The 22612-nt window shown below is 36.4% G+C and overlaps 2 long non-coding RNA genes across 3 annotated transcripts in view; one reads left to right on the top strand and one right to left on the bottom strand.

Annotated features, from left to right (window-relative positions):
• Positions 1–6523: 6523 nt before the first annotated feature.
• The window catches only part of LOC116662819, a 113887-nt gene continuing 97798 nt past the window's right edge, over positions 6524–22612 (bottom strand). The window contains exon 7 of the long non-coding RNA XR_004318915.1: positions 6524–6910. This is a non-coding gene — a long non-coding RNA (uncharacterized LOC116662819). The remainder of the gene's footprint in view (positions 6911–22612) is intronic.
• LOC116662818 lies at positions 17902–22280 on the top strand. 2 transcript variants are annotated; one of them, XR_004318912.1, is made up of 3 exons: positions 17902–18229; positions 19238–19381; positions 20841–22280. It is a non-coding gene; the product is annotated as an uncharacterized LOC116662818 (long non-coding RNA). The 2 variants fall into 2 exon arrangements; XR_004318911.1 differs by having other exon boundaries at positions 19238–19399.

The following is a 22612-nucleotide window of genomic DNA, read 5'->3' as shown; positions in this document are numbered from 1 at the left end:
CTTACATTTCAACAATTCCTATGCATCTGTAATTGCTGAAAGAATTCACACAGTACAGGGTACATACTTCTGTGGAAAGAGTTTAAAATCATTAGCCATTTTATGACTGGAATCCAATATTTTAATTGATAGTTAATTTTTAAAATAATTACATTCCTGAAAACTCTACATTCTTAGGCAGTGATAAAGTTCAGTGTAGCAAAATTTGTGTACCATTTAACAGTAAAGTTTTTCAGTTCCCAATAGGTCCCACTGGGGTCTATAAAGAAATGTATTTATTCTTTCTCTGTTTCCTAGATTCATCTTTGTTTTCCTTTCTATGATAGTATTGAAAATTAAGTGAACCCAGAATTTTCAATAGAGAGCCCTCTCCGTTATGGAAAACTAAACCATGATTGCAATTTAGATATTCTGGAGAATCCACAAGGAAGCACAAGTCTCTCTAAGAGCTGTGCTTTTAACTTCCATCTCAAATAGCTCAGCAAGCTTTCAAAAAATAGTAAAGGATACACTTGCTTTAGGAGACTCAGAAGTAACTGGGCACAGAAGCAAGTGCAGAGCTCTGTGGCGGCCCCCTAAAGACCTCCTGGTGGCCTCATGTTACGCCCTTAAATCTTTTGTTCAACAAATATTTACTGAATGTCTGCTAAGGAAGGTGTTATGCTGGGAACCGACGAGTCAATGATGAACAAGAAAGCCAAATATTGACCTTCAAGAAGCCTATACAACAACTGAAGAGACAAATGATGACCAAAGACACACATAAATGAATAAAATAACCTACACATTGTATTGAATGCAAAGAAGAAGATAAAAACAAGGTTATGATAAAGCGAAAAGAAATTTGAATGTTCTTAAACATATGAAAAGAAATTCTAAACTCAAAAAGTAAAAAAAATAAATTAAAGCTACAGTGATAGTGTTTTTTACCCACCTTATTGATAAAGACTGAAAAGTGTGATAGCACATTCTATAGGTAAGAGTGAAAAAAAGGGTATTTTGATCATGAATGTCAATCAATCCATCTTGTATGGAAAGTAATTGGGCAATATTTATCAATATAGAAAAAAAACATAACTTTTGACCCTCATTTCAGAAATAGCACTATGGGCTATACATACTTCCTCATTTGTGCAAAATGGTGTCACGTACAAAGTTATTTATTGTAATGTGTTTTTAGTAACAAGATTGGAAAATATCTAATCATCCATCAATGAAATAGCAGTTTAATAAGTTATACTACATATATAAATTAGAATGCAATATAGCCATAAAACAGAAGGAGAACACAGTTTTTTGTTTGCTTGCAGATACTGGCCAATCTATAAGAGTATTAAGTGAAAATAATTAAGACCATACAGTTTACATGCTATGCTAAAAAAAAGGGTGTATATTTTTGTTTGTATATGCCCAAAATAGCTCTGAGAGTGGAATGGGAGGGAGAGTTTTTCCTATAAACATATTTCCTTTTGTATCTTGTAAATTTTGAATTATGCAAATACATTGTGTTTTTAAATATGTAAATGTTTTTAGAAAAATGAAAATTCCTCATAGTGTCTCGACTGTGCAATTCATATTACTAGCCTATAAGCTACAGGGTCCAAGAATAAAGTTCTTGAGAAACGTATTGATTATAGCAAGTCCAATTAAAATAATACATGGTAGACTCTATTAGATTCAAGGTGCTGTGCTCTTGGGATATAAAATTAAAACAAAGGCCTTTCAGAGAATACATCTATCTCAAAGAGGAACTGGATATTTCCATCAAAGGTAAATGGTGATAAATGTAATTAGTAGAACAAGGACTTTACAGTCTCACTATACCTTTCAAAATTCTTCCAGAGTTACCATAAACTACTGGGTTTAAATAATTACTGAAAGTTTCTACTGTATTGTTTATAAAATGCTGTTTATTTAAGTAAATCCCTAAGGTATTGAGGGACAGACTCTTCAAATATTACTGGCATATACGTGATAAAAACTATTCATTCAAATATATGGAAAAGAAATTCCAAGGAAATCTGCTTTAAGCCTTTATTTAATTATATTTATTCTTAAGATTATACAAAAACTCCCAGTCAGAAATCTAATGTTTCCCCCCCAAAAACATAGAATACATTCCCAATAACACAGTTTGCAGATAAATTAACTATTTTAAAATAATTCAATGTGTTCTGTTTATCTTCTATTAGTGACCACTTCATTTTCTACTCATAGTTTTATTAAATGATTTTGAAAGGACAGTGATGCATACAAACTACATATTTTTGTTATTGTTGCTTAAACATAAGCAAACTTGAGATCCATGAAAGCTCTATAATATCCCCAAAGCAAGAGGGAAAAAGGGAAAAACAGAAATGAGTACTCAAAACAGAAATACAAGACTAGAAATCTGAATGTCATAAAAAAATGATACAAATAAATCACTTCTATTTCCCTCTCTCTTGAGGAGTGGATGCAGAATTTATGTATCTTAAAGTGTATACAATCAGGGAGTGGCTTTTTAAGAATAAAAGTAATATACATACAAATGCAAATTGAGATACAGGGCCTTCAAAGGGGCCTTTGCAAGTGGGAGACCCTGAAGCTTAAGCTCCTTTTGCTTCACAGAAATCCACTCTGCTTTTCTTAGCAAACAGAATTTCCCTTAAACTTCATTGTCTGCTTTAACCTGAATATTTATTTAGGAGAGGAGATGTAAATATCAATAAAGTCATAGGTAATTGAAAAAAGTTTTCCATCTTGCTGTCTAGATTACACTCCCATTTTTTTTTTTAGATTTTCTTCATTTGACAAAGAAAGTAAAATTAAATCTGCTATATCAGATTCAGAACAAACGAGAAATTTCCACTCACAGAACATAGCATCTTGCAATCCAATTTACATACTGTTCTTTTAGCCCACGTGTGGAAATTCAACAATGGTTTTTTTCATTCCTCACAAGTGGTTCGCAGTAGCAGTTCTGACAATCAATTCTCCCACCATCGAGCATTTATTAGTATGAGAGCACCCAGCTCTTTTCTCCCTAAGAGTGCCCCTCTTTTCAGTCTTGATGGCATAGACATGCTGAATTTCCCTCGACAGTAAGTAAAAAGCAGACATTTCTAAGTTTTCTCTCTTTCACTATGCTGGGTCGGGGAGTAGGAAGCAGCTTCAACCAATTCCGGTAACCATGTTGTCTAACTCTCATAACAGGGAAAATGATGGAGGAAGAGAGCAGGCAGAAGTTCTGAGAAGCATCCCCTGGTTATTGTTGCTAGGGCAACCGCTACTTGGCATCCTCTAAATAGTCATCGTCTGTCACACTTGGGGTATAATTCACAGGCATGCAATACATCCGAGTGGACTGGGTGGGTAGGGAAAAGGTGGGGGAGGGGTGGGGAATTCTTGTAAATAAATGAAAGAATTTTAAATCAGCACATGAACAAATGTACATGACTAATATTCAGAAAGAAGAGAGAGGATAGGCATAAGAGGAATACAGTTTTGAAAATATGAGTGTCATTGCTAAATATTAGTGTTTTCCTTATTGCACAAATTAGTTAGCCTCTACCTCTTCACCATAATTCTCTCCTGGTCTTCTTCCTTTTCTAGGAATCCCTTATTACTCCAAATACTAGCCTTCTGTAGTATGGCTTCAGACTAAATATATGCAAAGATGTATATGTCATTTTCCTTTTTACAATCCTTAAGAAAGCAAAAAATGTTTAAAAATTCTTCATTGTTTACCACAGTATCTAACTCAGAAGCTGACCTGGCTTTGTTATAAGAGAAGATAAAGTATTTATTATCCAAATAATCATTGACAAAAACATTCAAGAGCCCTGAAATATCCTTGCTAAATCTAAGTTGTGCATTTTGTTTTCCTTAGGCCTTTCTATCTTAGACCCAGGGTGTCTGCTTAATCTTTCTAATCACTGCTTCTTTCCTTAACATTGCAGGAAAGTTATTTTATACATTGGGGGTGGGGTGGGGAATGCTACACTGCTCAAATTCAGACAGCAGAAAAGAGAGCCTTAAAAATATCTATCATCAAAATCACATAAAGCCCCAAGAGTTTCAATCTCCTCTTAGCTTTTGCTGGTGTCAGCATCATAAAAACTGTGAAGGAAACTCATACCAATATACCACATTTACAAAATGAGTTTAATAGCAAAGGCATTTTTGGGAGCAAGAGGGAAGAAGGAAAAAGAATTTTAACCAAATTGCACTGAATGAATTAAAAAAAAGCATTATGGATTATAAAGGAAGGAATAAAAATCAGAAAAAGCAACTGTTGGTAATGGCATCACCAAAAGCTTTTCTTTTCCCTTTAGAGAGAATTGCTAAAGTCCTCTTATGAAAGTCAAAATTATACTTTCATATAACCAAAATAATAAAACTAGACACCAAAGCAAATAAAGAAAAAATAATTATTTAGTTACTAGGCTTAACATTGCATGTTGGTTCCAATAAGCCAGCCAAGCTTCAGTGTTATTTTACATGTTTATTTTTAATGGAATCACCCAAATTTCATTAACCAGTACACTCACTGCATGAAACTCCAGGGAAAGGATAATCACGTAATGATAGCCATAATAAAAAATGATAGTTTATTTTTGCTAATTATGAGTGATTCAGTATATTATAGATTATATCATATAAGATTATTATAAAATATTGGCTATATTCCTTGTGCTGTACATTACAACCTTGTATCTAATTTATTTTATACCTAATGGTTTGTACCTTTTAATCTCCTTTACCTATTTTTCTCCTTCCCCCAACCCTCTCCCTTCTGATAACCAATAGTTTGTTCTCTGTATCTGTGAGTCTGTTTGGGCTTTGATATATTCACTAATTTGTTTTATTTTTTAGATTCCACATATAAGTGAAAATATACACTACTTGGTTTTCTCTGTCTGACTTATTTAACTAAGCATAATACCCTCCAGGTCCATCCATGTTGTTGCAAATAGCAAAATGTCATTCTTTTTTATGGCCGAGAAATATTTTATTTGTGTGTGTGTGTGTGTGTGTGTGTGTGTGTGCGGGTGTGTATGTATGTGTATATACATATATACACACACCACATCTTTATCCAGTCATCTGTCAGATGGACATTCAGGCTGCTTGTATATCTTGGCTATTGTAAATAGTGCTGCTATGAACATTAGTGTGCATAGTATGATTTCAAATTAGTGTTTTCGTTTTCTTTCGAATATATACCCAGGAATGGGGTTGCTGGATCATCTGTTAGTTCTAGTTTTAATTTTTTGAGGAACCCTCATATTGTTTTCCAAAGTGGCTGTACCAATATACAATCCCCAAACAGTGTAGGAGGGTTCCCTTTTCTCCACATCCTCGCAAACTCTTGTTATTTCTTGTCTTTTTGATGACAAGCCATTCTGACAGGTATATGGTGATTTCTCATTGTGGCTCAATTTGCATTTCCCTGATGATTAGTGATGTTGAGTATCTTTTCATGTGTGAAGCATATATTATCTGCCAGACACTATCATAAAATGTATAGGGTTATTCACTTATTGCTCATATACAATTATGAGGAAGGAGAAATTAAGTTCTTCTTATTGTACATGTTAAGGCATTAAAGCACATAGACGCTATGTAACATGCATAACAAAGAAGTGGTAGTACCAAGACAGAACCTCCATTTTTCATATTAATGTCACATATTGTAGGGATCTGACTGGATGCCCAGTCTCCACATGGGCCTGTGATCTCTCTTTGCCTGGAGTACTGCTTCTGTGAGTTTGGGCTGCAGCTTCCCTATGGAACACTCACCTGTCTATGGAAGATGCTAGAACTGTCCTTTTTTCTGGATCTCTGGTCCCCACCTCAGATCTCTTTTTACACTTACATTTTCACTGAACCTCAATATTGCAAGTTGAAGCAACTGAGAGTCTCATCTATGTATCCTCAGCCTTCCCCTTGCCCTGGGGATTCTTTACTGGCATCATGTTGCCCAGGGAGATATCCAACACTTAGTAGTGTCCTCTGCTACTTCCTACTTTGTTGCTTTGGTTTCAGCACCTTGGATATTGGACCATTTGGTTTTGTATTTCCTATACTTTGTACTTTGGGAGTTGATTTCTAGAAAAAAACCACCTCCTTCCCTAACACACACACACACACACACACACACACACACACACACACACACACGAGAGAATACTCTGCCTCTTGATAATTTTTATGCTGATTTCACAATCATACAGAATCCAATTGCCCGGCATAACATGACCTGTGACCTACTATTAAGGATGAACCTCTCATGGGAATAAATTCTTAAAGAGAGCAAGGAGTCTTGCTAATTTTTATATCTGCATCCCAGATAAATACCTAGTGCTATTCCTTATGCACAGAGAATTTCAATAAATGATTGTAATTTAAATGGGATCATACGCCAAGAAACTAGCTTTTTAATTTACATTAATGAGCATACTAATCAGCAGAGGCTAGGTTGTGCACTAACAAGCACACCTCAATCTCAGTGGCTTCTCATAACAAAAGTTTTTGTTTCTACTCACCTCGTTCGTGCCTTGCCAGTTAGCATGAGGATTCTGCTCATCACAGTCATTTATGTTCCAGAGGACTGAGAGAGAGAGACTGGATGGATCCAAACTTTAATTTCACTCATAAAATCTCCCAATAATGAATACAAGTTTTATTTTAAAAAGGGTGTTATCAAGATTCAGTGTGTCCGAATTTTACGTAGGAAAATCATTTGGTGGAAGATCAGATTCCGACCTAGCGCCATGATTCACACGTGGTATAGAGAGTCAGTGGGTCCAAGATTATCTTCCCAAACAGTGAGCGTATTACAAGAGTCACAGAGAATAGGAAACAGCTGTTTCTTCACCCAATTAGTACTTGCTTTAGAAAGTAATGAGGAAACACTGCAGATAGTCTAGAAGGATGAAAAAAATGTAACGTCAGTGTATGGTTACTTTTATAGAGTGAGTCCTGATTGTTTGACTTTTCCACTTTTCCAATGTGAAATCTATCGCTCCTTTGAGCTTTATTTATGCTTTACAGATTATTTCTGAAATGTGCACCAGGAAAATCAAGTACTCTAGCAATGTTTTCCAAACTTCAGAGATTCTTCCAAGCATGTTACTGTGTCCTGTGTCCTGCCTTACCATGTACATCTATATTGTGTTTACTCCTGGACATTCAGACGTAACTGACCATTTGGGGGATTACAAACAGGACAAAACAAAACAGCATCAATTTAATGGGGAGTGAGAATACTCCTAGGGAAAATCTATTCCTGGGGAATCATGGATCCTGGAACTACGACTTGAGCTAGTTATAAGACCTCCATTATCAGCAGGGAATAGAGATTCTGAGTACAGTGTGACAGCTTTTGTAAAAATCTGATGCTGGCCCCAGCCCTTGCATGCAAATTCACATGTTACGGAAAGGGAAGCCTAAAAGCGTACTAAAAGGCTAGATTTGCTGAACTCTGTCACACACCGGTGCCCAAGAAACACTGTGTTTGAACTTCACAAAAGAGAGAGAGCTTTTTTCTATAATCTCCTCTATAATTGCCACACAGTTTTGGGGATCCCTTGGGACCCCAAACCACTAAAAGAGAATGTCTCCTCCTAGCAGAGCAACAAAACCAACGACCACACTCTAAAGTGGAAAATAAGTCATGCCAGTGCCTGCTACATCAAGAAGAATGACAGGGTCTGCTTTGCTGGCAGAGGGGAGGCAGCCATCGGATGGGAGATTCTGGATCTGCTAGCACATAGCAGCGAACGTTCCCACCACACCCGGAGAGCGGCAAGTATATGCTCTATGACTGGTGGAACTGGAGCAGTCATCAGGGGATAAGCTGTGCTGCCTAAAGCAGGGGCAAGGAGAAGAGGCAGAGCATTGTACATCTGAGGACCCCCAGGCTTGGACAGTGGCCACAGCAGCAAGGAACAACTATGCCATGCAGAGCAGTTTTGGCATTGTCCAGTTATTTCTGTACATGTGTGCTTACTTAGAACATGTGATGGACCCTTGGAGACCAGCATGTATGAATCCAGAGTCTTTGCAGGAAGCAAAATACATGCATGATTAGTAGATGAGGATAATTAGCTTTCTTATTAATTTAGGCATGTATATGACCTCATGTATACTCATCAGCTGGCGAGGCTGGGAAAGTTCATATTTCCTAGTGTCATTATTTTCAAACATATAGGTAATTTCGTATTAAATTATGCAGCATATTTGTTACTGGCAGTTAAAGGGGCAATTTGATTCCCCCATAAATTGTTTGCAAAGCATACCAGGGGATAGAAAACTTTTAGAAAGATTATATTTTGAAAACTGATCCAAAATATGATTTGTGGATTGTTCTCAGCATAAGCCAAGAGAAGCAATCCTTCCTTACCTAAGTGTTTTATGCTTTCCAGGAGTTCTGTTTCAACTATCTTTTGCCCTAATAATTTATTTTCTGAAATGTGACAATCCTTTGAAAATATAATTACTTTAATTCTCTGCAAAGAACATGCCAGGTCAACAGCTGTTTTTGAGCCTTCTTTGTCCCTTTTTTTCTGCTATTTGTGGCTTTGTGTGTGTGTGTGTGTGCGCGCGCATGCATGTTCTTACTTGCATCAAACACTTCTAGAAGAAGTATCTCTCAAAGGAAGCCACAATTCCAAATAAGGGGGTGGGAAAAGAATTTTTGAATTCTTTGTGAAGTGAGTTTGAAAATAAACCCTCTTTATAGTGTAAATTACATCCTGGAGGTTTGTACATACTAGGAGCTCAATAAACATTTGTTGAGTGATGGAATCATATTTTTATAAATTTAATTAGGGGTTAAATTGAAAGCTCAATTGATCTGTTTTCCAAGATGATACAGAAATTACTTCTATGTTCCCTAACTTGACAAATTCGGTCTCTAGAACCAAGAAAAAGCATGGGTCCCCCTATATTTGTAAGGTCTTGATTCCAAGTGTATACATTTATCTGGAGAATTCTTACTTACACTGAGTTGAAAATTTACCTCTCCAAAACACCACCCATTAGGCCTAGTGATTTTCTGTGAAGCACACAGAGAAAATCTACCACCTAACTTACAGAAGATAACCTCAAATATTTTAAAGCAGTCATTATTTTCCTTCTTAGGGACCTCTTTTCAGTTTAATATCTCCAATTTCAACCATTAGTTGTATATCCTTCCTCACCCAGGCCATTCTTCCCTTTATTTCATCCAATTTGTCATAATCCTGTTAAATTGTAATCCTTAGAATGAAATGCAAAGTTTCCATTAAAAACTAATTAGCATGTATGGTTCATTCTTTCAATAAATATTTAATGAACATCTATTATAAGCCAGATATTGTAGTGAGGACCAGTGGTTAAACAAGACAGGTAGCCTTTACCTGCCTTAGGAGGCTTGAAGTCAAATATGGTATAAATACTAAATTACAACTGTGGTAAGTTTACAATCAGAATAGGTATGAAATTTCTTTCTCTGGACATAATAATTACATTACAGATATCTGAAATTATGCTGGTATTTTTAATATCCATATCAAAATTGTAATTTTACACTAATAAAACTAGTGGTCATTCATGTTTTCATATAATTTTCTAATACAGTCAGCCATAAAAATAGACATAAATGGCTATGAGTGTCTCAGAATGTGTGAAAGAAGCAAAACCAGAAAAGGAAAAGCCTAAGGGAAAACATGATAAAACATCTCTATATTTCTGATAAATTATAACTTGTAAAAGGAAAGCATATGCTTAAACAAAATACAAAAATAATAAACCCAGAAAACATAAAGAGCAAAGAGTTTTGTTTTCCCTTGAGAGAGCATTTCTCAATGGACAGAGTACCAAAATAAAAATTAGAAAACTGGACATTAATCCATATAGTTTAGGCTAAAATTACTTACTCTCCTTGAAGCTTATTATCCTTATCAGAAATATGGAACTTAAAAATTCCCTTCTTTCCTGATTATCATCACTAGTGCTAATTCATTTGATAACTCTTTGAGAATAAGATGAGATAATGTATGAAACTGCTTTAAAAATAATGCAAAGGTAACTATTTGTTTTTACAGAGAAAGGAGAGAAATTGTGATTATAGTCAATACAGAATAGCAGGTGTTGACTTACTCTTACCATAAATAGAAATAAAATGGTATTGTCATTCACAGATAGTGCAGAGCTGTGATCCTTAAAAAAGGAACACATGCCAGGTGGAATCCATACCTACCTCAGCCTCCCATCTGGAGGCTCAGTTTCTAAACTGAGCCATAGAGAACTGGAGATAAATACAGAGCAACAGTACTGCTGGGCAGAGAAACAGAGATCAGAAGGATTTGGGGCTATTGAGGTAGCTGAAATTTATGAAACAGAATACTGGGGAGGGGAGACATACACAGAGAAAAAAAAAAATCCAGAAATCTACACAAGGTATCTCTTGATTCTTCTACAAATCTAAGTTGCATTTACACAGGGTGTGACATTGTGGAATCTGAAAGAGATCTAAATGGAAGCCAAACAAAAATTTTAGAGTTTTCTCAGTGCTGAGAATACTGGAGTTCTAACCAGTCATAGTAGATAATCATTACTAAAAAACCAATGACTTCCATTTCAGACTTCAGGAAGATCAACATTTTAGAGTACGGCTTTTCTAGATTTGCCTGATCCTTGACAAGATCAAGTTTATCAGTGAGTAAACTAATCACTTTCCAGAACAAAACAATATTCTTTAAAAGAGACTACATAATTTGAATTTGAGCAATGTAACACTCATAAAATTCAGAATACAAATAAAAATACTAGACATGTGAATAAACAGAGAAAAAAAGAACAAACAGTCAATAGACACAGACACAGAGATGACACAGATAGTAGAATTATGAGACAGGACATTTATATAGCTTTGATAAATACGTTAAAGGATTTAAAGGACAAAATGGATTTAATAAATATGAAAAATCTTATTAGCAAAATGACAACTATAGAAAGATATTTTAAAAATTAAACAATACATCTGAAATTTTTTAAAAAATCACAAATTGGGTGCTGTTGAAGAAAGTTATCAGTGAATTGAAAATAGGCCATAAAAACCATGCAAACTGAAGCACATACTGTAAAAAAACAAGCAGACAAACAAAAAAAAAAACAAAAACAAGTCTCAGTGATGTAAAGGTCAATATCAAGCACAGGTAAATATGTATAAAATTTTTTAAAAATTAGCCCACATATTCAAAAACATAAGAAAAAACACAATTTGGATAAACACAAAGAAAAGCATACTTAGGCATATCACTGTCAAATGGCTAAAGCTCAAAGATAAATTGAAAAGTCATAAAGGCAGTGAAGTCAAAAACATTTTATACAAGAAAAATGTAACAAGAGAAATCACTGAATATAGGAAACTATATTAAAGTGTCCCCAGATGGGAACCAATGGAATATTTTTAAATGCTGGTATTTTTTAGGAGTATGTAAATATAGAATTCAATACATTGCACAAAAAAACCCTCAAAAATAAAAAAAAATTTGTTAAACAAATATGAGTGAAATTATCACCAATAGACTTAAAATTCCATTGATGTTAAAGAAAGTTCTTCTGAAGGAACAGATACCATATGGAAACTCAAATTTATTTGATGGAATGAAGAGCAGAAATGATTAATATGTGGTTAAACATCATTTATGCTGTTACACTTTCCTAATTTTTAAAGCACAGTTGACTGTTTAAAATAAATATTAATAAAAATATGTTTTGAGGTTTATAACATATTTAGAAATAAATGATATGAAATAATAGCACAAAAATAGAAAAGAGGTAAGGAAAAGAATATTGTCATCAGATTCTTAGATTGTATGAGGTAATAGAATATTACTTTGAGGCAGATAGTGATAGTTTAAAATGTAACTTACTTTGAAAATAAAAATAAATGATGAAGGTGTATTTAATTACATAATGTAGGAGGTAAAGTGGGTTCCTAAATGTATCTGAATAATCCAACAGAAGGCAGTGTATTTAATGAGGCAGGAACCTCCTGATAACAAACAATAGGGAAAAAAGAAATAAAGAACAAATGGTACCACAGAAGACAAATAACAAGATGAAAACTTAAACCAAATAATAATCATAACTGTATTAAATGCAAGTAGACTAGACATTCCAATTAACAGATAATATCCAACCTGCCAGAAACACGGAACAACGCTCAGCTCCCAGTATGTCACCATTTCAGGAGAAGACCAAACAGTTATATAGTGTCAATTTGACAACATTAGACCCCCTTCACCCTGAATGATTCATCTGGACTGGAACTGACATATTCTGTATAGCTTTGCCTTTTCTGCTTCACAGGACCTCAGCCAGCACCAACATCCAAGCATTTACAGAGTATTATCTATAATCACAAAGACTGCATGAAACCAAGGGACTCATTTTATAGCAAGAGGTATGGCAGTGGGTACACAACAATTGGATCCACTGGTCCTGATGCATACAACACCTCCCAGAAGCTGCCAGACCCACCTTCCAATAGAATGCCTTACTGAAGCTGCAAATGAGGCACCAGCTCATATATGTTACTATGTGAGAATGAGTACCACCCTCAAGGATGCAAGATATCTGCTTAATTTATAACCAATATATGGTGCTGTGCTTTCAATTTATAGAAGTCATGGGTCCAAAAACCAAGATGTGAAAATGAAAGTATCTACCTGTTTACCATCACTTTTCTTAATCCATGCTCCTGGTCCTTGTAACACCGAATTCTGCAAAGGTCTTTGGAGATCTTGTTTATCCAAATGGTTAACTCCTCCAGTGGTGCCAACAACAGTCTGAATATATTTAACTCTCTGAAATATTCTCTGGCCACTCTCAACTCATGTCAAGAAACAAGTTGAAACACAGAAGAGTCCCTGATCTGAAGGGGTAAGTCCCTGATTATCAACAGGAGACAGAGCTGCTGTTACACAACAAAGGAATAGGTTTGGCACTCGGATGACATACCTGAACATTTCTGTCGTCTCCTTTGCACAATTTTACCAATTAACAAATGAGTGTAGCAGCCACACCCAAAGAATGGCTTGGTGACCAGGCTCTCAGTATCATCAGATATAAGGTTCCTTATTATGCTACCAAGTAAACCTCCTAAAAGATTCCAGTTGCTATCCAAAGGTAAGAGGAATCTTGAATGGCTAGTGGAGGATGGAGATAATGGGTATCAGTTGTGGCCAAAAGGCTCACTTCAGGGATAGAGGCCATAGTTTATCCCACTAAACTTTATTTTACATGCTTCCTCTGGGAAATGAGGCCCACCAGTGTCCTGACGGATCTGTTCCCAGGAATTTTATGAATCAACTGGACCCAAGTGGCACAAAGGATGAAATATACTGGAAGCAGTCCTGTACAACCCAGCACCTCAGCCCTTTAAGACTGAAGGAATTATTCTCCTAGCTGTTGGAAGTGTTGTTGGCAGACAGCTCTCAGATTCACATCTGCAGAGTTGTCTCTGCAAATTGCTCTCAGCTAAAGAGAACCACCTCATCTAAAGCTATACATCCTCCCACTGTGACCCAAAACCAATAACTGATGGAAATGGGGCCATGGAAAGTCCAATCATTTTGCTCCAGTTCAAGACTTTTGAAGTCTATCCCAGATTTTGATATTCCCATCAGATCAGCTGAAGCCTTTGCTGTGACTGCATTTAGACCAAATTCTAACTAACCCCACACTCATGGCTTTCACCATAGGTAGGTGTTTATTCCAGGAGAGCACTGCAACACAATTCCTGCAAGCTGATCTGTCTCCGAGTCTGACCTGTGACACCTATACACAGAAAACTGCAAAAACTTCGCTGAAGATACATTAAAGAGTATTTAAATAAATGGAAACATATATTAATAAGTTACAAGGATTAATATTGCTAAGGTGACAAATATCCCAAAGTGTCCTTTGGATTCAGTATAATCTCACTAAAAATTTTGGCAATTTTTTTTTGCAGAATTTCACAAGATGATACTAAATTGCGTATGTAAATAGAAAGTATCTAGATGGTCTAAAATAATCTCAACAAAGATAGATTTAGAAGATTTACATTTCTTGACTCCAAGACTTAGTATAAGCTACATTAATGAAAACAATTTAGCTTGGTATAAGGATGAACAAATGAAACTAAAGAGATAGTTGAGAAATAGACTCAATATGTACACTCAGTTAATTGACTTTCAACACAAACAGTAAGTGCAAATTAATGGAGAATAAAAATCTCCCCACCAAATGCAGTTTGGTGCAGCCACTATGGAAAACAGTGTGGAGATTCCTCAAAAGACTAGGAATAGACTTACCATATGACCCAGGAATCCCACTCCTGGGCTTGTATCCAGAAGGAAACCTACTTCAGGATGACACCTGCACCCCACTGTTCATAGCAGCACTATTTACAATAGCCGAAACATGGAAACAGCCTAAATGTCCATCAACAGGTGACTGGATAAAGAAGATGTGGTATATTTATACAATGGAATACTACTCAGCCATAAAAACCGACAACATAATGCCATTTGCAGCAACATGGATGCTCCTGGAGAATGTCATTCTAAGTGAAGTAAGCCAGAAAGAGAAAGAAAAATACCATATGAGATCGCTCATATGTGGAATCTAAAAAACAAAAACAAAAACAAACAAACAAACAAAAACAAAGCGTAAATAAAGGACAGAAATAGACTCACAGACAGAGAATGCGGACTTGTGGTTGCCGGGGGGGTGGAGGGTGGAGGGGGATAGACTGGGATTTCAAAATTGTAGAATAGACTGCACTGTATAGCACAGGGAAATATACACAAAATGTTATGATGACTCACAGAGAGAAGGATGTGACGATGAGTGTGTATGTGTCCATGAATGGCTGAGAAATTGTGCTGAACACTGGAATTTGACACAACATTGTGGAATGATTATAAATCAATAAAAAATGTTAAAAAAAAAATCTCCCCACCAAATGATGCTAAAACAAGCAGACATTCATACGGAAAAAGTGAACATTGACTGCTACACCACTATCTTATTTCATACAAAAGAATTAATTTGAGATGGATCATAGATCTAAAAGAACACACCAAAATCATAAAGCTTATAGAAGAAATTATTGGAGAATTTCCTCAAGCCTTTTAAGTTTCTTAGGTAGAACACAAAATGCATTAATAACAAAAAGAACAAAAAGATAAATTGGGTTCCATTAATATTAAAACAGCTGCTCATATAAAACATCTGTTAAAAAAGTGAAAAGTCCTGGGAAAATATTCAGAACACTTGTATCTGGCAAAGGATTAAATCTAGTATATACAAAAAACTCTTACAATTTAATAACAACAATAAAAGAACCAAAAAAAAATTTAAGTGAGCATGACACATGAATCAACACCCCGCAAAAGAACCTAAGGAAGATACACAAAAGGCAAACAAGCATGTGAAAAAGTGCTGCGCATCATTAGTCAGCAAGCAAACACAAAATCAAACCACAGTGAGATAGCACTTCACACAAACCAGAATGGTTACAGCTAAAATATCTGACAACCTGAAATACTGACTTTTGGAGCAACCAAAATTCTCATACTCTGCTGGTGGAAAACCATTTGGACATTTCTTATGACATTAAACATATACCTATCCTTTCAATTAGCAATTCCATTCCTTGGTATTTACTCAAGCAAATGAAAATATGTGTCAAACAGAAGATTCCTAGAAGAATGTACATAGGAGCTTTATTCGTAACAGCTCAAAGCTAGAGACAACACAGATGTTCATCAACAGTAAAGTGGATTAACAAATAGCAGTGCATTCATACAATGGAATACTACTCAGTAATATAACGAATGAACTGTTGATACACTCAAGAACCTGGATGATTTCAAAAAGTATGCCACTTATATGAATTTCTAGAACTTTCAAAACTAATGCATCATGACAGAAATCAGAAAAGAATTACCTCTGAGGGACTGATTGATTGAGAAGGGAAAGGGAAAAAAATTCTGGGGTGACGGAAACATTTTATCTTGATAGGGGAGTGGCTATCACAGGTGTATTTCTCATACACTCGCCACTCAAGATTAGCATATTCCACTGAGTAAAAATTACATCTCAAACTTTTTTTTAAATAGGAAGTAAAATTATATGTCAAGAAACTACTAAAGAGCCACACACTGTAACATTTCTGGGAAGGTCAGAACAAAATTAAAACTTTAGTGATCATATAACTCAATTTTGTCTCCTCCTCTTTATAAAATGTTCCTTTTTCTCATCAGTCAGCAGACAAATGTTTGGTGAGCATTCAGTATAGAGGAAGCCCTGAAATCTCAAGTTTCTCATGTCTGATGTGTGATGGCAGATAGCTATCTAGTTAACTGAGTTACAAGCTTTATTTGAACTTAATGTATTTCTTTTTCTTTACCATTTGGAAGAAAATTGGAAAAATTAATACAGAAGAAAAAAAATCAACCGTGGTCAAATTTTTCAGTCAGTGATAAAGTGGTTAGAGAGATATCTTTTTGTTTGGGAAATTCCTAGCCCTTATGAAAGAACTGAAGTCTTACACTCTTCACGTTGAATCCTTTCCAACTTTCAAAGAGTCTGATGGAAATGCAAAAACAAAACAAGATTCATTCAGAGTACAGTTTTACTTCACTGTATCACACTGAGCATGCTTCCTGGCAGTTTAAGTGTCATCGGAAGAGCTTGATAAATATGCAGATTTTGAGCCCTAATCTTGGAGATGCTATTTTAGCAAGACTCAGCAGCCAGGTTCTTAAAATAGTATTACAGAGAGCTACGGTTTAGAAATAAATATACAAAAACTCTGTGAAGAAAAGAGAAAGGTCTATATGAGAGATTGCTATAGACTGTTTATGTCCCCTTCCCAAATTTCACATAATGAAAATTAGCCCCCAGTGTGATGGTATTTGGAGGTGGAGTCCTTTGGGTGGGTTAGGCCATGAGGGTGGAGCTCTCATAAAGGAGATTTGTGTCCTTATAAAAAAAGACCCCAGAGAGCCCTTGCCCTTTTCCACCCTGTGAGACCACAGACAGCCATCTATGAGCCAGAAGTGGGCCCTCACCAGAAAAAGAGTCTGCCCACCCCTTCATCTTGAATGTTCCAGCCTCTAGGTCTGTGGGAAATAAACTTCTGTTACTTATAAGTCACCCATGCTATGGTATTCTGTTACAGAAGCCTGAATAGAATAAGACAGATCCTCACAGGCAAAATAGCATGTCTGTAGGAATGGTTTCTCTCTTCCAAGGATTTACACCTCCCTCTTGGCTCTTTGGTCTTGACTTCAGCCTCCATGGACACATAGTCGTCTCCTTGCTGCCAGACCCAGAAATGGACAAAAACCCCTTTCCCATCTTGCGCCATACTTAACAAAGAAAAGCTAAGAATGGAAAATAAAGAACTGAGAAGAAAGTAAAGGAAAATAAAGAAAACGCAAAATTAGAAAAGGCTTAGCCTAATAAGATACAGATTTCCGATCCAAACCTAGCTAAATTGAAGCCACAAGTTAACTGGTTGGTGATTTACCAACATTCAGGCCATGGTTTTACTTCCTCCAACACATTCTACTGATTAGAGGTTCGCTTGGGTTTGGGAAAAAAAAAAGCACCCCTTTTAAACTTACAAATTACTCCTTGGGGAGGTTGAATCTATCATAAAATTTAATCAGATATTCCTAAGCAGTTTTTTTTGTTTGTTTTTTTCCTAATACAAAGCTGAAATAATTGGAGAGGAGCAGGGTTGAATAGTCAGTTTTGGAGCAAGAAACACAGTAGGGTAACAGCTCAGAGTCTGAGCTTTTAGCAGCTCCTTGTAGGCCCATGCCAGAGGCCCCAAGTGTTCTTTACAAAGGGACTTACCCTTTTTTTTTCCAGTCATAATCTCTCTTTTAGTCCTCTGCCTTTAAAGACACTCCTTCTATTCTCCTGGATTTTTAATTCTGTGTGCATGTCTCCTTTCTGAACTGTGGCTCAGTTGGCTGGTCTATGCCTTGGCTATTAGGCACTCCCGTTAGGTTCCTCGCATTTGATCGACCTTAATCTCTGCAGTCTGGCCTCTCTCCTGATTGCGGCCTGGACCGTGAAGACACTGCAGCACAGCCTAGTCTGCGCTCAGGGGGCTTTTGTCTGGAAGTGGACTCAGATTCACAAGGAGAAGAACTACAGAACTTTGGAAGAGAAGGCACACACTGAGTATGTAAGTACGGGTCATGTGTGGGAGTTTTAAGTTGAAAAAGAACAAAGGAAGCGAAGTGGGAGACTGATGGAATTTTGTCTGACCCTGGAAATTACATCTGCCCGCAATACACATCACATCATTGTGCTTTCTCTGATCACGTGAATGCCAGAGGTTCTGGCCCCAGGGATATTTAAAGTAATTTTTAAAGATACTTCAAAGATCCTCTCTGCTTTTCCTCTGTCACCTTGAACAGACCTTCTTTTTCTCATTTCCAAGATACAATCCTTGGCTTTCTGCTCTTCTCTCCCTCTGCTCTATTTAAGTCGTTCTTCCATTTACACATTTTCAAATTCTGTCTCTATGCTTTTGACTTCCAGCTCTGTAGTGTGTGTTCAGCACTATTCCTTCTACGTTCTATTTTCCTTAAAAATAAATGTCCCTTGACCTGTGGCTTCCAATAGCTACCTTCCTCCTGCTGAAAGAATTATTTGCTGACAAATTTATTTTAAAGTCTAGAATTATTTGCTGACAAAATTATGTGAAAGACTTTACATCCAAAGCACATGTTTTCTTTTCCCCAATTTCTTCCACACTGCCATATGGTTTCTGTTCCTGCTTTATCTGCAACTAAACTCTCTCTTAGACCTCTTTGCTGCATTAAAAAAAAAAAAAACAAAAAACTATGAAGGCTGCTTCATTAAAGACCATGAAAACCTTTTAGGGAACTTCCCTCCTTCCTGAGTTGGTTAGACCAAGCAGAGCAGGAGTAAATTATGAAGAAAAGTAGTCTGAGCAAGGCAAAGTGTAAATTGGAAAAGTGCTCCCCTCCCGATTAAAGTTAACATGCCTTGTGGCAGTCTTACTATATCCAAGACACTTTATTTAAATGCTAGGGAAATAAAGGTGAAAGAAAAAGGATGGATTGTTGAGTTCTTGGATGATTGATGAATTCTTGAAAAGAATTCAAGAAATTATAATGTGAGTTTTATCCGAGTGAACTTGAGTTCTAAAACTCCCTTTGCAAAGGCGTAGTGGAGATTCCACATGCTAAAAGGAGGCTGGATGCTGGCTGAGGGCGCCCATTCGTGGTCGTGGAGCGAGTACATGCACCTGCTCTTCTCTACCAATGAAAAGAGATTACGTACGGGACTTCTGATCATCACAAACAAGGTATGGACACCCTAGCAGGTACGTGATATATTTCTATTTGGGTTTATAACAAAGTAAAGGTTTTATCTTAGAGATTCAAGTTGACCCTTTCTGACATTTATAAAGAGTTACTGAATTACATTATCAATGAAAATGTCCATAATTATTGCCTTTTTAAAGAAAAGGTGAAGTTTCTAACGAGTTAGTTTAAAACCAGTAAACCTCAACACTGTTGCCACTTTGGACCACATCATTCTTCCCCACGGGAGGCTGCCCACACTGTAAGGGTATTTAGCAGCACACCTGCCTTCTACCTACTAAACGCTGGTAACACTTCTCTTCTTTAAGCCGTGACAATCAGAACTGTCCCTAGACATTGCCAAATGTCCCCTGGGGGAGCATAAAGTTGTCCCCATTTCTGAACCACTGGTAGAGATGGTATCACGTAAGTGGGAGAAGTCCTAGTACCGCTTTTAAAAAAAAGAAACATAAAATAACATCCTGAATATGTAATTTTTATTTCATGATAATTTTCTATTTTTAAATTTTAGAAATGCATTTTCCAATTGTAGGCTTTTCGAAAGTATTTATAACAAGGATAAATCTTATTAAGCAAACTACTTCCACAGTTATTAGCATGTATTTATGTATTTACTGCTTTAGACAAAGTTGTTTTCCACATTATGAGATCCTCCAACATAACATTAAGAGGCAAATTCTAAATAATTCTATTTTCATGTAGGACTTTATGAATTTGAATTGTGCGGGTGTCCCATTATCTATACCTTTTTAAACAGCATAGTTTCTGTTACTGTTTATGCTTTAAATTCATTATAATTTTTTCATTTATATCAATTAATTTCAATAATGACCTTATGATAACTTCAAGAAACTATAATTTTCACCTACTTGTGAAAAATAAATCGTCATTAAAATGGTGAAATAATTATACTAATTCTAACAAATAAGAGAGAAATAACTATTCATTAATATTGCTTTTTACAATAATAGCAATTATGAGGTAAATTATAGTTTTAATTCCACTTTCTGGTTATCACTGGGCCAGCTCTAAGTCAGGCTCTTATCCTGTCCTTAAAAAAACAGCAGGAGTGATGGTGCTCACATTTTTCCAACACAACTCTTAGTAACGATAGCTCAAAATGGCTAGGATTTCTCAGTGGGATGAGGGGGGTTATTTGATACATGTTCCTCCAGGAAGGGATTCTCAAATTCTCAACTCTGGCTGCACATGAGCAATCTGTAATGTTCACTACTAGTATCTCGATCTCATCCCTGGGAATTTAATTTGGTTTGTCTGGGGAGGGGACTGGCCATCAGCGTTACTTTAGAAGCCTCTGGATGAGTCTAATGTACAGCCAGGATTGAGAAACACTGATGGAAGAGAAGAGAGCTCACCTATGAGCGAGCTATGGGTGGTCTGAAAAAGTCCTTTGGATAATTTTCATGTACCTTCTTTCAGGGAACATGCCAAGAATGAACTGTCCATGAACCAAAGGTCTCTCTACTCCCCTCCCCTCCTCTTCTCTCTCTCTCTCTCTTCCTCCCATTCCTACCCCAAAGATGGAACCCCCAATTAAAAAGGTACTTTCCTAAGCAGCAATGGAAAAAAAAAATATGAAAACACACACACACACACAAGACGGGGACGTTGTGCTGTACACCAGAAATTGACACAATGTAACTGACTACTTCAATTTAAAAAAAAAAAAAAAAGCATCACTGGAAAGATTTGTGTAGAATGGGATGCTTTCTTTAACATTTAGGATTTAATCTGGGAGATGAAGTCCAGGGTCATTATCAACTAGGAAATTCCAGAGTGTGGACAAACACAAAAGCCTGTGGCCCTGAGGATGAATTTAGGGAAGTTCTCTGGCCCACAGATTCATCCAGAACACTAAACTGTTTCTGCCTCGGTGGACTATATCTCCCAGACCCCAAAGGTCACTCTGAGAGCCTGACCTCACTGGCTGCTACGCCAGCTCCCAGTCCTATTTTATGTAAGAGATTATAAAACTCTTTCCTTGTAGGATTGTGTGGCAACAATAAATTTGGTTGATATTTCTACATCCATTTTCTCATCTGTAAAATGAAGTAAATAGACGAGATAATTACTGAAATTGATCCCTTCTCCAATAATTTACATTCTTTCTTTGCAAAATTTTTTGCAAAGTGATAATTATTGTTATGAGCTTTGAAACCCCAATGGCATAAATTAAGTTAAATTAAAAGGTCTTGGATATTTCTCTGCCTTCAGAGTTAATCATGGACCCTCATATTCTCCTCCTCTTCTTTCAGCTCGGTTTTGCTTTGGCATTTCCTTTACTGTGATAGTTAGGGTGATAGATTACTACCTTTCTACAGAGGGAAATTAATGGCCTGAGTGTGAAGATAGAGAGTAACAACTTAAGTAAGAGAAAAAAAGAGAAAGGAGGAAGTGAGATCACAAAATACCAAGTGCACATAATTCTTAAAGATGGGAACTTGCAATAATGAGGTGTCAGCAAGGTCAAGTAGGTAAGCACTAAACTTAGAGGTGTCTGGTTACACGACATTTGAATTTGAAAAAGGATTGCACACTCCTCCAGCCCCAACCTCAGAAAGCTGCCACATGATCTCCTGCTGCTTTCACAACTCCCTTTAGCCCTTCTCCTCCTGCAGAGTCATGAGTAATAACCCCAACACCCCTGCAAAGACATCCCTCACCCTCACTGTGGGCAACTGCCATCATTCAGAAGAGACCCAAATTCCATGGAGAAGAAGGCACGATGACGGCATTGCAATCGATCTCCTCACTGCTCAAGAAGTTAAATCCTCATGACCTACATTCATGTACAGATTAGCTCAGATGGAAAAATGAAGACCAGTGACAGTGAATCATGCTGTAAACACAAGAGCTCATAAATAAATAAAACCCCTGTGGGTAGAAGACTCAGAGTTGATATTAAAATGTTTGATAAAATGAATAAAAAAGAAAAGTAAGAATCAAAATATAAAATTTTTTTCCCAATATCTGTAAATATATCTTTGCCCTCGATGAACTACGTGAAGAGGGCTGCACCATTAGCCCAGTAACAGATACAAAACCTGAATTTGGGGATTTAAGTGATTGTTTTGGTCGAATCCTCGCAAAAATAAAATACACTAATTCACTAATTGTAAAAAGTTTCCAAAATTATGAGTAAAAAATCCCTTATTTTAGACCCCGGTCCTAGTCTCTAATAGGTAAGCAGC

This window comes from Camelus ferus, chromosome 1 (genome assembly GCF_009834535.1).
Source record: "Camelus ferus isolate YT-003-E chromosome 1, BCGSAC_Cfer_1.0, whole genome shotgun sequence".
Taxonomy (NCBI): domain Eukaryota; kingdom Metazoa; phylum Chordata; class Mammalia; order Artiodactyla; family Camelidae; genus Camelus; species Camelus ferus.
This window is presented reverse-complemented; position numbering and strand designations above follow the sequence as displayed.